Below are 13,479 nucleotides of genomic sequence, written 5' to 3' on the forward strand. Positions count from 1 at the left end.
TCAATGCAGCCACTAGGGAAAATAGTATGGTTGTTCTTCAAAAAATTTAAATTGGAATTACACATGATACAGCCATCTAACTTCTCAGTATATATCCAAAGAAAATAAAAACAGGATATCAAAAAAGGTATCTGTAATCCCATGTTTATTGCAATATTATTCACACTAGAAAAGATATGGAAATAACCTATCAAAAGGGGAATGAATAAAGAAGATGTGATATATCTACAATGGAATATTATTCAGCCAAGAGAAGGCAGGAAATTCTGATGTTTGTAACAATGTGGATGGACCCTGAGGGCAAATGCCAAGCAAGGTAAGTCAGAGAGCAAAAGATAAATGCTGTAGATATTACTTATATATGGCATCTATAAAAAAAAAAGTGAACTTGTAGTAACAGAGTAGAACGGTGGTTATGAGGGGCTGGAGAATGGGGGAATTAGGAAGATGTTGATCAAAGGGCACCAGCTTGCAGTTGGAAGATGAATAAGCTCTGGGGATCTAACTGTGATTGTAGTCAACAATCCTGTATTATATACTTGGAAGTGGCTAAGAGACTAGATCTTAAATGTTCTCCCCACGAAAAAGGATAATAATTATGTGACATGATGGAGGTGTTAGGTAATGCTATGGTGGTAATCATAATGCAATATATGTGTTTCATATCAACACACTTTACTCCTTAAACTTATATAATTTCATGTCAGTTGTGTCTAAATAAAAAAGAAAGACAGAATAAAACTAATGATAGAAAGCCAAGGTTCTAAAAGTAACCTCGAGTGGAAAAGCAGAGAAAGTATACTAAGATGATGAAGCTCAAGGACTTTGCATTGATATAGGAATAGGGGCAGCCTGGGTTGAGGATGTTGACTTAGAAAGCCCTTCTTTCCTTCCTTCTCTGAGACCAGAAAGGGGTGAGTACTAGTCAATACGGGATTAGAAAGGAGTCCGCTACAGGGTTTGGATGCAGTTCTGGGAGTCTGTCAACTTAAATGGGGAAATAATATATTTTTATTTTCACTAACATGTTATTGAAATTTAACATGACCTTCAATTAATAAATGTTGGCAGCAAACTAAAGTAGTATTAGCAGCACTTTTCACTTAATCATATATATTGTAATTTAATTTCACATTGTAATTATTGCATATATCTCAAATATTGTTCACACTCATCATGACTTGGAAATTGTAAAAGTTACCAGACCTTCTAATCTTGTTGTTTAATACATTAATAAAGAAGCACACATGTTCCTATATCACATTTTAAAAACATTTTGATAATTGCATTTTAGTAACTTCGTCTTTGTAATCTATTATGTTTTATTCTATGCATTTAAAATAATATTCTGAGAAGCAACTCGTAGGCTTCAACAAATTGTCAATTCAGTCCTTGGACAAAAAAGGCCAAGAAACTGGTACATGGTGTGGAATGAGCATATAACTGGAGAGACTGTTACCCTCTGAGAGGAAGCGGTTTTTGTAAAAGAGAAAAATGATGTTACAGAAACAGGGAAGTCCAAAAGTCCCCGGAGTTTGTGGCTGGGGGATGGGGAGAAGGAAGCAGCTTTCAGAATGTCTCCACACGCCTGAGGCTGGTGGCTGGTGTCTTTCATTATGCAAAATTGCTTGGATGCTTCCAAGGCCTCAGGTGGGTGGGAGGAGTCTTGAACCAGGGGACGGTATGGAAAGCACACACAGCCTACGTGGGGTTCTGTGAATGGTCAGAACTATTGGCAACAACCACTGCATCAGAGGATGCAGTCAGGGATATATAGGCAGCTGCGAACACTTTAGGGGGTGCACGCTCAGGGGCTGTCTCCCTCGCTGGTGGGTGTTCGCAGGGGTGCTCTGGAGAAGGAGAGGAGATCCACGCAGTTTACAGAAAGAAGACAGTTTGTAAGGAGGCTGAGAATCCAGGTGGTCCTGCATTGAGAGCTGAAGGGCACCACAGCACAGAAAGGACCTCCCCAATCAGATTGAATGATTGGCAGCCGCTGGTAAAGCTGAACTGTGCCTAGGAAGTAGGGAAACGGTGTTTCTGACCTCCCTAAAACTGGCTAGGTTTGGTAGAGGGGAGGCAAGGATATATGTAACTGTTAAATAAACAATTTTCTTTTCACTCAACTATAATATTCAGAGTTGTAATTCTGGCGGCGGGCAATCGGACCCCTAACTAAAGAGCCCGTGGGTTTGTTTTCAAGTGGAACAGCCCAGGGGTTCTGTAACAATGAGAGAATTCTTTGGGAGGTGCCAGGACCCAAGCGACTAGATTTTTGACCACTCATTATGGCTGTAGTCTATTCCTAGGTGGTCCTCATTCCTACCCACGCTCCCAGGACAAAGGATAGAGCTGGATGGACTTGGGTCCCAGGAGAAAAAAGAAAAGTTTTGTGATAGTAGTTATATATATATGAGAGAATAATATTTTATCAGGAAAAAAATTTGTCACCTGATTGAACAGGATTATTAATGTAAAAATAATTACTCAAATAGTACTGACTCTATACCAGGCAGTGTTCTGTGGGATTTACAAATATTAGCCTTATCAATGCTCATATCAATCCAATACAGCAGGCACTATTACTAACCCCATTTTACAGATGGAGATGTGAAGAAAATTGAGGTTAACTTGGTCAGGATAGGCCAGTTCTGTCACAATTCCAGGATTTGGGTGTAGCCTGTTGGACTGCAAAGTGATTTTCTAAAGCATTAATAATAATAACTAATGTTATTTGCTTATACTCCGCAATAGCAACAAAGGAAGTGTAATATATAACAGCTAGAAATAAAAAAATTACATTCTATGTTTGTATTTTCCACCCTGAGTTCTTCTCATCAGATGTGCTTTCAATAAGTATATTCTCGGTTTGTAACCCCAAGGTCTACCATGACTCCCACTAGATTCTAAGAAAGCAAATCTTAACATTTCAAGGGCAGCTCTTTCTATGACTGATAGTCTAACCCAACTTTTGACAGCATTAATATATTATTTTCAGAAAGCATTCTGAAGTGTGTGGGCAGCTGTGTCACACTGGCTGTGGCTGCTGTGATAACCTTCTTCCATTCAGCACATCAATGAGAGAGCAGGCCTGGAATTCTGTGTCCCCAGGTGAGAAACATCAAGAGTGCAGAGTTTCTTCGTGCAGAAGTCTCAGGCTTCCCCACTGGGAAGGCAAGCTGAGGCCCAGCAGTATGTGGCCGGGTGATATTCAGGCAGCAAGAAATCAAACACTTTGTTACAGAGGTAAAGCTTGATTTAAAAGGTTTTTACTGCATTGGTCTTTGTGGATATAGTCTGCATTCAAAAGAATACCTAAATCTGTCTCAAATGTCATTGTGAATATACAGGCATTCGTATAATACTGTGAACAGTTCTGAGTGCCAATAAAATAATATAAGTACAAGTTTTCAAGGAAAATGGAAACTTTTTTATTTAAGAGTTGAAAGGTATGGTTAAGTTTTGAAACCTGAGCCAAAGCTATAGAGTTGTAGATATTTCTTTTGCTTCATATCCCCCTTTTATACAACTCCATGTATTGCAAACAACTATCTTTCTTTTTTTTTTTTTTTTTTTTTACAGATTTAATGTGTTTTATTGATTAAAATATTACATTTGTGCCACTTTCCCTTCCCTCTGCTCCCCTCCACCCGGTGGCCCCCTCCCTCCAGTTGTCCCCCCCTTTTAGATTATGTCCATTAGTTGTGCTTACAGTTCCTCCCAACCTCTCTCCGTCTATTCCATTCCCTCCTACCATGATCCCCAATTCCTATATCATCTCCCTCCCTCTCCCCACTCCCCCTCCCTGTTGGCCTCCCTCCACTATGTTTCCCTTACCCACAGTTCCTTTTCCACTCTCGTTGCCTGTTTCGTTTGCCTTTGTTTCATCTCCCTAGCTTCTGTTTTTTAAACCAGTCCCTTTAACTTCTCATATAACAGTGGTTTGGATCTAATGAACTCTTTCAGTTTTATTTTGTCCTGGAAACACTTTCTCTGTCCTTCTATTCTGAATGACAATTTCGCTGGATAGAGTATTCGTGGTTGTAGGTTTTGGATTTTCATTACTTTGAATATTTCTTGCCAGTCCCTTCTTGTCTGTAGGGTTTCCCTTGAGAAGTCAGCTGATAGTCTAATTGGGACCCCTTTGTACATAATTCTTTTCTTCTCTCTTGCTGCTTTTAAGATTCTCTCTTTATCTTTAATTTTTGACATTTTGATTATAATGTGTCTTGGAGTGGTTCTCCCTGGGTCCAGTCTCTTGGGAACTCTCCTTGCTTCCTGGACCTGCAAGTCTATTCCCTTCCCCAAGTCTGGGAAGTTCTCCTTTATTATATTTTCACTCAATTTTTCAAGTTCTAGTTCATCTTCCTCATTCTCTGGCAAACCAATGATTCTTATGTTGGGCCTTTTATAGCTGTCCCAGAGGTTTCTGATCCTCTCATTGTTGCTTGCCATTTCCTCTCGCTGCATTGGTTGACTGCTTGTTCCTTCTCCATATTCCAGTTTGTTGAAATGGACTCTGGATTCCTCACCATCTGTCTCGTATGTGGTTTTGTTCCTTTCGTTATGAAAGTTTTTCGCTTCTTTCATATCTTTTTCCTGCTCTTTTGTGAATTCTGTAAGCCACCTGATAACAATGGCCCAGAACTGAGCCTCTGACAGGTTTCTTATCTGTTCATCTGTCAGGTTCTCTATCTGCTGTCTGGTGAGTTGTGTTACCGGGATCTCTATATTTGTCTGCCACATTTTGACAGATGCGTTTTGTTTTCCTGGGCCGGCTGTCGGGGGCAGGGGGCAGTGCCTGCGTACGCGTCACAAATCAGCGACCGCCGGCGCCTGCCCGTCCGCGACCTATTTCGCAGCCCTGTGGTGCTTTCTGTGGGGGCGGGGGTCCAAGATGGATTCACACAGTTATTCAGCTAGGAGACCGGGATCCGTCCTCCCGCCCCCCTGGGCCTCACTGTTCAAGGCGATGCTGCGGCTGCTCCCCAGCGCCGGAGTCGGGCACGCCAGGGGCTTGATTGGAGTCGCGCACGCCAGGGGCTTGATTGCCTCCAGGATTTTTCGCCGCCCCGCCCGCCGCTCCGCAAACAGCTTTGCCTTCTTTAACTCTTACCTGCCCAAATGGCACCGCTGGTTTATAACTTCATATGTTGGGCTTCCGTGTAGCTTTATTTTCTGGAATTTCTAGTTATCCTTTGTTTTGAAGTAGTTGTATTCCACTGTAGTTGTAGAGGGAGACCTAGCGTGTCCGTCTAAGCCTCCATCTTGGCCGGAAGTCCACAACTATCTTTCTCTAATGGGAAAAATAGAGATATAAATGGTTTCCCAATAATAACGGAATGAATTGAAATTTAGATGGAGAGTTGGAAGACTTGAATTATAGTGTTGACTTAGTCCCTACTCACTTATTTCTGAATAGTTTGTAGTTCAATAGCTTTCAGAAGTTTACAGAGTGACTTGCAATAAAAACTTGCATAGAAAAGACCATCAGAGAATTAAAGGGAGACTCAGAAACAACATACAGAGTAAAAAAGGGAGAAAATTTCCTTAACCCCTTTCACCTAATTCTGAGGAACCTGAACACAAAATGAAAAAGGGAAAGATGATGAACCTTATAAGCTTCACTTTTGTTAAAGATAATCCACTAGTTCTCAGTAAAACAAACAGTTTGTTTTTTGTTTTGTATCCTGGCTCTAAATTTTAGAAAAATATCTTCCTTGTGGGTCTTTCTCCAAAATATATAAAGAACTTATACGACTCAACATCAAGAAAACAAACAACCCAATTAAAAAATGGGCAAAGGACCTGAACAAGCACTTCTCTGAAGAGGACATACAGAAGGTCCATAGACACATGAAAAAATGCTCAACATTACTAGCCATCGGAGAGATGCAAATAAAAACCACAATGAGATACCACTTTACACCAGTCAGAATGGCCATCATCAACAAATCAACAAACAAGTGCTGGCGAGGATGTGGAGAAATGGGAACCCTACTGCACTGTTGGTGGGAATGCAGACTGGTGCAGCCACTATGGAAAACAGTATGGAATTACCTCAAAAAACTAAAAATGGAACTGCCTTTTGAACAGCGATTCCACTGCTAGGATTATACCAGAAAAATCCTAAAACCCTAACTCAAAAGAACCTATGCACTGCTATGTTCATAGCAGCCCTGTTTACAATAGCTAAGTGCTGGAAACAACCTAAGTGCCCATCTGTAGATGAGTGGATCAAAAAACTGAGGTACATTTACTCAATGGAATACTATGCAGGAGAAAGAAAGAAGGAACTCCTGCCATTTGTGACAACATGGATGGAACTAGAGAGAATTAGGCTTAGTGAAATAAGCCAGGCAAAGAAAGCAAAATACCATATGATATCACCTAATACAGGAAACTAAAGAACAACATAAACAAATGAACTAAATAGGACAAGGAGCAGAATGGCAACCAATAGGGGTGAGGGGGAAGGGAGAGAGGGTGGATGGGGGGAGGAGTTTAGTCAAGGAACATGTATGGTTGACTCATGGACAACGAGGAGGGATGTGATTGTGGGAGAAGGGGTGGGCGGGGTGGGGGAGAGCAATGGGGGAAAAATGGGACAACTGTAATTGAAAAATCAAAAAATAAAAGAGGAAAAAATAAATAAATAAATAAAATAAAAAGGCATCAAGGTAGACCACTCCTCTTAAAAAGCAAAAGTCTAGAATAAAAGTTGATGGTATTGTATTGCATTGTACTTGAGCAAAGGTAATTTCTTTGGAGAGTCAATCCACCGTAGTTCAACTAATTGCCTTTAATACTTCACCTTGACAGAAGGAGTCACCAAGTAGCTCCATGACATCTCTTGTCTCTTAGTCGGTGAAACAGGGATTTTGATTAAGTGAACTTCAAAGTTCCTTCTAACTTACAAGTAATATTATTTCTAGGATTAATTTCATTTAGACTTTCTATTGTTGTTAACATGCCATCCAAGCCCACAGGCCCACACTGTGGGGATTCTCATCACCTTTTAAAAAATAAAATAAAATTAACATTATAAGTATGTTTGAAAACAAATTATATGCTTCAAGTAAGACACAGGGTCTTCCACAGTACCTGAAAAACAATACCTGTTGAATTAACAAGTGAATACAAATACTTCAAAGTCCTCACTGCCACATTTATACCTTGTGTTTAAAAGCCTCAGCTTAATTGAGTTGTCTGTATATCTAATGAATACTAAAATAAACAGCACAGAAGTCTTTCTGTAGCCAACAGTAGTTCCAGGGGTAATCTAATAGCACCAAAGTACACCCTACAATTTCTAGATAAGTAAAGATGTAATCAAGGGGAGTGAAGAGGAGAAGAATATGCCACTCTATGCCTCTTTGGCATATTGATTATTTTGAGCTCAGTTGTTTTTAAGAAACAGCTCTAAAAACTGAAATGTAACCCTTTTGTAAAAGACATTTTAAGGGAAATATCAATTTTAAGGGTCTCTCTCTCTCTCTCTCCAAGAAAGAGGAGATGACAATCTCTAGAGCCTCTTACTAATGGAGAAGACAGCAACTTTAATCTGCATATCAACTATACTCTCATTTACAGGCATAATTTTTTGCTTTATTGCACTATACAGATATTGCATGTTTTTACAAATTGAAAGCAAGATCTTCCACCAGCAAAAAGATTAGAACTCGCTAAAGGCTCAGATGATGGTTAATATTGTTCAACAATAAAGTATTTTTATTAAGGTATGTACATTGATGTTTTTAGACATACTATTACATACTTAGATTACAGTATAGTATAAACATAAATTTTATATGCACCAGGAAAACAAAAAATTAGTGTGACTCCCTTTATTGCAATATTCGCTCTATTGTGATGTTCTAAAATGAATCCCTAATATCTCTCCAAGGTATGCCTGTACTGTGCTTTGCCTGAAAACTTCCTGTAACTGGCTATCCCCACCCTCAACATTTTTCTTTTGTCTTTAGCTGAAGATGGTATTTATGTTGATGGCTTGGGCCATTTCAGGGGGTTATTCAATTTTTCTGGGTATCTCCCATGTGTACAAGAGGTATACATGTTATTAAACTTTTGTTTGTTTTTCTCCTGTTCATCTGCCTTTTATTATGGGGTGGAGGGAGTCTCCGCCAAGAACCTGGAAAGGTAGAGGAAAAATTATTTATCCTCCCCCACAGTTTGGAAGGAATAAGGTTAGTGTTCTCATTTCAATTTTGTTCCACTCCAGTTCTATTCGTATACAGCAGTTAAATTGAGCTCCTTAAAACATAAATTTGGCCATGCCCTCTTCTGAACAGACACCTGAATAGCTTTTTTGGGGGCTAAGGAAAAAAGAAATATACCTCCTTTCCTGTGTTCTTTGAGGCCTTGCTAGATGGCTTCCTGCACACCTCCCCACGCCCTCATCTCATATGACTCTCTAACCTAACTTGCTCGGCTTCACTTACTCTGGAGTTTTAGTTCCCTAAACGCAGCAACCACATCCTGACCTTGGAGCCTCTACACATGCTCAGGTCTGCTCTTGCCACTGGTCTAATTATGGCCAGCTCTTTTCCTTCTCATTCTTTCATCTCAACTGCCACCTATTAAGGAAGTCCCTCCCCAACCACTCTTGGTCAAGAGCTGATTCCAATATTTTGTATCTCAGCTCATGTTTGTTTCTTTCAGAACATTCCTCAAAACTCACAATTATTTTGTCCATTTGTTTTCTTCTGTCTGGCATTGCACAGTGTAAGTTTCATGATGACGAATTTGTGTTGCCTTATTTATTGCTGCATTTCAAGCCTGAAGTAGACCATGTTTAGTGGATAACTAAAGAATAACTGTACATTTTATTATCATCATGGTAGCACTATCATCAAATTTCATGGTCCTTTTTCCCATATTATTTCCTATTTAAAATCCTCAGCATGAATATGATATTTCTAAACAAGTGAGACAAATTATAAACTTTTCTTATCAGAAAAAATATGATGACTTCTGAAAGGACATAATGGTATATTCAAAACCTACTAATGTCAACAAGATTTTTATGGCTCCTTCAAACTAATATCAGAGCAGCTCAAAATTAGCAGACACATCATTGACAGAGAAACAAATATATATCAAAAGGCACTGGGTATATGCTTAGTCAAAGAAGCCACTGGGCAGAGTTGGTGTGAAAAGTTCTTTCATATTCCTCTATTAAATCAATTCCCTACTCTTCCTGTAAATATTACATTTTAACAATAAATTATTGTGGAACTGTGAACCACAAGACTTGTTCTTCTCTGCTTCTTAGAGACGGCTATTGTCATAAACTGCAGTTGTAAAATCAATTCAGTGGACAATCACTGGAAATTCTAAAAATTAAATACAATAGAAAAAAGAATGGGAAATATCAAAGTACATTGCACAGATCAGGGACAACAGCTATTTGAAGAAATTTGTTTTAGTTATGTGTTTGAAAGTGTGTGTGTGTGTTGTGCACGCTTATCCTGGGTCCCAATGTAAATCATAGGTTTCAGTTAAAAATAACTTGAAAACCATAAACTTGACAGTAAAAGAGGTAGAAAGAAGAGCTAGTAACTACTTGTAAAACATGTGCATATATCTAGATCTGTTATACCCCTATCAGGGTACTAATGGGGTCCAGGATTCTTTGCCCCAAAATGTGGCATCTTGGCATATGAAGCTGAAGGAATTTGCAAACACAGCAGAAGCAGAAAGGTCACTCTGACCTTCCCCCCACCCTTTTTCTCCCCTGAAATGGGTCCTAAAACCTTCATGTGAGAGGTGCTCTCCTTATACCCAGAAGAAAGGAGCATCTTTAACCTAACAAGCAGGCCTTGCTGAATTTCCCCCCCTTTACTACAGCAACCTCACACTTTCTGGCCTATTATATTTTGAAATGACTGTCAAGTCTTCATAACACCTAGCATAAAAATACTCAGGTCTAACTCTTTCTTCAGGTCTTCATTTCCTTATGAAGGCTCTTGTGTCACATAAATTTTTCTTTCCCTAGGGGAGAGCGCAAACACAGTCTCCCGCAACCACAAATTATGCGGCCGAGTTTCCCACATTTGGGGAAATTGCAGTGGTCAGCACATCTGGAGTGCAATGGATAAGCCTCGCCCTGGGAAAACCACCTTTGTGATCATGGCATCTCCCCTGCCAGGCAAGTATGTGTCACATAAAATTCATATTAAATAAATCTGCATGTTTTTCTCCTTTTAATCTGTCTCTGTCAGTTTAATTTCAGAACCAGCCAAAGACTGACTCTGAGAAGGTCAAGAATTTATTTTTTCCCTAAAGTCCTCACACATTTTATTTGTTCCTGTCTTTGATACATTTCATTCTACCTTGTATTTTAGATCATTGCTTTCATATCTGGTTCAAATTATAATGGAAGATCCTTGAGGGTAGAAAAATGTCTTACTCATAAATGAATTGAATTAAGGTCAAGCGTTATGTTGGATTAAAGATGGCCTTCTTGGTCTTATAAACCCTAAACCAGGCACTGGCAAACTATGGCCTACAGGGTAGCTGCCTGATTTTGGAAATAATAACCACAGTTATTTTATTTACATATTGTCAGTAGTTCTTTTCACATTACAACAGCAGGGCTGAGCAGCAGTGATAGACACTATGTCCCACGAAGTCTGAAATATTTACGATTTGACCCTTAACCAAGAAAGTCAGTGACCCCTTTTCTAAACCATCCCAGACACCTCCAAATGACCACAGATAACAATACATAGAGCAGAAGAATCTCTCATCCAAGTTCTGCCTATATTTCTAATCTATAAAAATTGTGACACATAATACAATAGTCATCGTTTTAAGCCACTTGTTTTAGGGTAGATTTTTATGCAACAGTAGGAAACTGAAGGTTATTTATTACCCAGACGTGTGGTGGTATTATATAAAACCTGTGATATGCGTCAAGCACTTTGGAACCAGGCACGGACAGGAGCTCAAAGGGCCTCATGGTGACTGTTAGTGGAAAAACAGAGACTGTTAGTAAAAGCAGCAAGAACCTGAAAAGACTCTTGGTGAAGCTTTGAGGGACAGTGAAAATATGTTCCTGGAGGCTGGGGAACGTGGCATACTCTTTCTGTATTGGCAAAAAAAATTTGATATTAGTGTTGCCTGTGGTAATGAAGAAAATGGAAAGGAACCTAATGAATGGGTGAATCTGGCAAAAAATAAATAAAAAAAGGATTAACAGACAAAAGAGAGAAAGCCCCAACTGGCTTCTCACTGCTGAGGATAAAATATGAGAAGAGAGATGAACTAGAGAAAAAGACTGTTGGGTTTCTGAGCAGGATTTCCAGGAAATATAAAGTAGCCAGAGCAGGGTGGGTATGAAAATCAAACTTTGTCATCCAGCCTCTCCCAGCAAAAGACCTGCAATGTCAGAAATGGCCCCAGGACAAAGGTTAAATCTGAGCTAGCACCTGTAAAGCTGGTTGTGGGGTAAATAATCTTAATTCCTTTGTGGAGATCTCAAAAAGATTTGAGGGCAAGCTTAATAGGGCTTCTAAAAGGGAGAGCAACGGGAAAAATTGAGACAACTGTAACCGAACAATAACATTTAAAAAATAGCATCTTAAGGATTGTACATCTTAGTCTTTCTCTGCCAGCAAAAAGGGCCTCTATGAATCTTGGAATATGCTTGGTAATTAAACCCTTTCAACCCGACAAAGTCTTCTTTGTATAATTTTCCCAGAACGACCCAAATCTCAGCCCAAACGAAAAAAAGGATACATCACAAACGAATGCACATGTCACTTTTACTTAATGAATTGGGTTATCATTGATACACAGGAACCCTATAAAGATCTTTATAGAAAAGGAGGGATGACTCAGGAAGCATAACCAAGAGACACTGCAGGCATGTCTAGGGAACAGGACTAGACTCTAATCAGGGAACTGGTGACAAGTATCTGGTTGGGCTTCAGAATCGGTGTAGAACAGGAACGGCTAGTCCTGTTTTCTCCTTTTGAAGAGGTAATCTGTTCCCTGTTTGGTCATTAAATGTTAGGAGAGAGAGAAACTTTCCTGATAGTTTACAGATCTTCAGATTGAAAGGAACCACACTCAAGGACTCTCCTCCATACATAGTCTTGATTTACATCATCAGCTTTTTCAATTCAAGGCAATATTACAACAGAGTAAGATTTTTTACTATGAAAGGAATATAAGTAATTTGTGGCCAGAAGATGAACAACAGTCCTCCAAGAGAGAATTATTTGTCTCCCCTTAAACCTATGTGTGCTCTGTGTCTATACTGACCAATAGAATCTGGTGGAAGCTATACTGTACCGATTTTTTATTCTGGCCCTTAAAAGATTGAAAGTTCCTAGTTCCTGACTCTTGGGCTACTTACTCTTGGAGCCATGAACTGCTGTTAGATCTCCGATGACTCTGCTCAAGAGAGCAAGTGAAGATTCTGAGTCCACAGTTTTCAAATCTCAGTTTGCTTTTGTGGAGCCACCTCTGACACTCCAGCAGAGCCACTAGCTAAATTCCATCGCAGATGCCACATGGAAAAAAATGTCCCAGACAAACCCTGTCCAAGTTTTGCCCCACAAAATCTTAAGTAATAACAAAATGATTGTTGATTTAAAACACTAGGTTTTGGAGTGATTTGTTATTCAGTAATAGGTAATAAACATATATTTTCATACTGGTACTAAAAATACACAATTATATTTTCAACATGTCTATTCTCCAAAGCCAATCAGTTTAAAAAGTACAGTTTCTGTTATGAGTTGAATTGTCTCCCAAAAATATATGTTGAAGTCCTAACTCCCAGAACTTGTGAGTCTAAACTTGTTTAGAAGTAAGGTCTTTGCAGACGCAATCAAATTTAGGTGAATCATACAAAATTAGGGTGGGCCTGAATCCAACGCCTGGTGTCCTTATAAGAAGGGTGAAATCTGGGCACAGACCCACAGGAGAGAGGCCGTGTGAAGATGGAGGCAGAGACTCGTGCCATGTGTCTCTAAACCAGGGAATGCCAAGGATTGCTTGCAACCACCAGAAGCAAAGGAGAAATCCTCCCTTAGAGCCTTCAGGGAGAGCATGGCCCTGCCAACAGCTTGATTTTGGACTTCTAAGCTCCAGACTTGTGAGAAAATAAACATCTGTTATTTTTAGACACCTGGTTTGTGATAGTTTGTTACTGCAGCCCTAGGTGACTAATATAGTCTCCTACAGGACATGGTGTAGAGTAGAATTTCTATTACAGACACTACTGATAATATATAACACATCTTTTGGAATATTATGAATACTGGGTAGTAATCTTCACAAGGCCCGACACATACAAATTCTAAATATTTTGGCTGGTTCCCCATATTATGCCAGTGTTCTTTTTCATGCTGATTCTTAAAGTCCGGAGGGTAGAATATTCTGAGACTTCATGCCTCCAGGGCCTTCAGATCCACTTAATGACTTATGGGCCACACCTGAGGAAGG

The 13,479-nt window shown here is 39.5% G+C and overlaps 1 protein-coding gene and 1 non-coding gene across 2 annotated transcripts in view; both read right to left on the reverse strand.

The window, feature by feature from the left end:
- NKAIN3 (sodium/potassium transporting ATPase interacting 3) overlaps positions 1–13,479 on the reverse strand; it is a 604,361-nt gene that overhangs the window by 505,176 nt on the left and 85,706 nt on the right. The gene's annotated exons all lie outside the window — the stretch shown is intronic.
- Positions 10,016–10,179, reverse strand: LOC150004350 (U1 spliceosomal RNA). Its single transcript, XR_016512552.1, has one exon. It is a non-coding gene; the product is annotated as a U1 spliceosomal RNA (small nuclear RNA).

The sequence above is a fragment of the Furipterus horrens genome, unplaced genomic scaffold, assembly GCF_987537825.1.
Source record: "Furipterus horrens unplaced genomic scaffold, mFurHor1.1.pri manual_scaffold_7, whole genome shotgun sequence".
In the NCBI taxonomy this organism is placed as follows: domain Eukaryota; kingdom Metazoa; phylum Chordata; class Mammalia; order Chiroptera; family Furipteridae; genus Furipterus; species Furipterus horrens.